The sequence below is a fragment of the Atta cephalotes genome, assembly GCF_000143395.1.
Source record: "Atta cephalotes unplaced genomic scaffold scaffold00001, whole genome shotgun sequence".
In the NCBI taxonomy this organism is placed as follows: Eukaryota; Metazoa; Arthropoda; class Insecta; order Hymenoptera; family Formicidae; genus Atta; species Atta cephalotes.
Window position 1 is genome coordinate 396,886 of NW_012130065.1, and position 3,386 is coordinate 400,271.

Genomic DNA, 3,386 nt, shown 5'->3' on the forward strand with positions numbered 1-3,386 from the left:
TAATAGTTAAGTAAATTAAAGTAAAAAATAAATTACTTCTATTCTCTCTCTCTCTCTCTCTCTCTCTCTCTCTCTCTCTCTGCTAAATCCAATAAGCAGGAAGAATTTTTCTTATTTTGTCCGTTTGGACATTTTATATGTCTATGTTTATCAAAATGAAGCTATAAGTATATATTTCTATTTCGAAATATGCTAAGGACTTACTGCTACATAAGCAAGAAAAAGAATAGTATAATTACTAGAATAGTTGTTAGAAAATATCATATTTAATGTCATAAGTATATTACTAGTAATACTATCGTTATTATAATATTATCACATTTATTATCACATATGAATCGTTATGATGTGAATAATAATAACGAATAATTAAAATAACGTTTCGTAACATTTTTTTATTTTCCATTTTGCATGTTGAGAACCATGTAATATATGTATTATGTATAAATAATTTCAGAAGTTAGAACATTAACTATTGGAGTATATTACTGGACAGATTTATTGAAATATTATGGTTATTATGGTAGGATTGAGCGCGTTAATAAATGCGTCTAAGAGGAATAGGATTTCACTTCCAACAACTTTCTATTTAAATATTTTATTTGAATAACGTAATTAAATAACTAAGATGATTTTTTTCGAAGTTTTTTTCGAAGTCAGGGAAGTAGCAGAATCAATTCTCGTATCGTATCGAAATATTTATTTCCAACTTTCTTCTAAATGACGTAATCAAATCCATGCTATTATTTAATCAATTGTTTACGCCTATTGTTACTCTAATATTAAAACGTTTCATTTACTTATTATTCAGTACAATATTATATTCTATTATGCTAGTTTAAACAGTTCATGCATATTATAATGTGATAACATTTCACTAAATAATATGGTGACAAATTGCAACCGTTCGTATTATTATTGTTTCCTTCATAATAACGAGATATATTATAAATGAATTCATTAAATAAATTAACCAACTCAAATGGCAAATTTTCTAGCGTTTTACCTCGATATGTAGGTACATTCGATTTTTTCTTGATTTAAATTATGACAATTTTCCAGCATCGTGTGTCATCAGATTAATCATTAAATTTAATTATATAAAGAAGATTAACGATTTAAAAAAAATGTTAAAAGAAAGGTATCTAGAATATTGTTCTGCTTTTGTAATTTATAAAAAGAAATTTCGTTCATCTAAATTACATAATAATATTCTAGCATCGTTTACCACCGAAATTGTGCCCAAAAGTAACAAAAATTATAAAAGCACTGAACACTGTTTGGTAAAAGATATCTCAAATTCGTTCGTCACTTTTTGTGTCAATATTAAGAGATTTGTCTTAATTTAAATTACGTAACAATACTCCAACATATTTATCGTCGGATGCATAAAATGTTAATACACAATTCTTTGGTACAATACACATACACAGAATAACGAAGCAACATTAAATAATATTATCTATTTATTTTATAAAACAAAAAATGTGTATTTTCTTATTGCGATTTTTATTAATAATTTATTTTACATGTAGATTTAATTTATGCGGATAATCGTCACGTTCTCCGGGCTGACTCTTAGCGCCAATCGAGATAAAGAGATAAAGAGAGAGAGAGGTACCTAGGCAAAAACACAGACGCTTCATAGACGTTCAAGATTTAATTAATAAAGTCACGATTAAACACGAAGAAGACACATAAATCGTTAATCGGTTTTGTGCGCTTACATTATGGACGTTGTAAACAGAGATAATGCACCGCGTAATATCCCGAAATATACAATTTGCCCCTCTCGTTCCATAATCGGTCTACTTTGTAACAATATAAAACAATTATTTACATCGACGACTAGGAGGATTCGAGAACGATGAAAATGTTCAGGAAACTTAGATGCTAGATGGAAATATTCTTCTGTGAGTGTACGTGTAATATGTATATGTGAATGATTGTGTTCGCTTCTGCTTTTTTTTTTAAATATCCGAGCTTCTCTCTTTTTCCTTCCGAAATATATCGTTGCATGCCGAACAAAAATCGTATATAATCTAAATAACGCGAAGTGAATCGAGATGATACGTTTGAAAACAGAATATACAAAATAATTCTAGTAAGTGGATTGGATTATAACTTATAACTCTCTTCCAGAAATTAAGTTATAGAAAAAAAATGGTAGAGAAAACTTTTATTGTTTAACAAACACTTGCAAGACGTTTTTGCTTTTTAAGTAGAAAATAGTTATGATCCAAATTTAATAGAATCATTCTGTATATTTCGCGAATGAAATCAATGTCGTTGAATATTACTCGATTATGCGACTAAATGACGTATTTAAAATCTTAGATAATTTAAAAACTTTAGATAATTATATTTTTTTAATGCAGACTGATTTTTCGTAACACGTTGCTAAAATCGTGTGCAAATTGATCGTGTCGTTCCGCTTTGACGATCTCGACGAAGGTTGTACAATTTGCGAAACATCCGTCGCGATTGACTAACCGTTAGTTAATTAGATTAGGACGAATATCAGTCTGACGAAAAGGCTCGTTACTAAAACGCTCAGGCACCGATCTTTCTTAGAAAAGCGTAGATACTCTTATCTTCCCCGGCTTCATTTATCAAACTTATCGGCTACTTAAAGATACGACAGGTCAGAAATTAATGGAAAGTTGAATGAGAATGAATATTTGGAGTAATGCTTTAATCGCTGTATATAATCTCTTTGATATCTATTCTGAAACTTCTTTGTATGATATGAATCATATACAAAACAAACATTTCAAAGGACTATTCACCGGCGCGCGAATCGATCGTACAAATATCATACACGAATGCAACGATTGCAAGATGTACATAGTATACATATAGCCGACACGAGTGAGCCACGCGCGTGACAAGTGACGGATTTGGTTTGGTATTTAGTGTGTGTCGAAAGAGAGCTCTTTTCTTTTTTATTTAAAAAAATCGATGTCTGAGAAATGGTGTTCACAATAATGTAGTACAACAACGTAACGGTATTACATATAGATAATATATATATAATATATATTTATATAATATTATTTATAATAATAGGTAATTTCTTTTACCACAGTATAACATGGCTATATACAAATATTACAAATTTTCTTTCATTAAGCCCTCACGGATCGATCGATCGATCTAGCGCGAGAGTAGGCAGCGACGCTTTTCCATTCGCTGCTTACTTTATTTTCTTTAATTGCACATACAACAGGCTTGCGATCTTATTAATCTTAAGCCAGTCTCTCCTCTCCTCGATGCGATAAAACAGAAGGAGAGAGAGAGATAGGGAGAGAGAGCGTGAGAGAGAGAGAGAGAGAGAGAGAGAGAGAGAGAGAGAGAGAGGAAGGGAAGAAGAGAAGAGAGAAGAG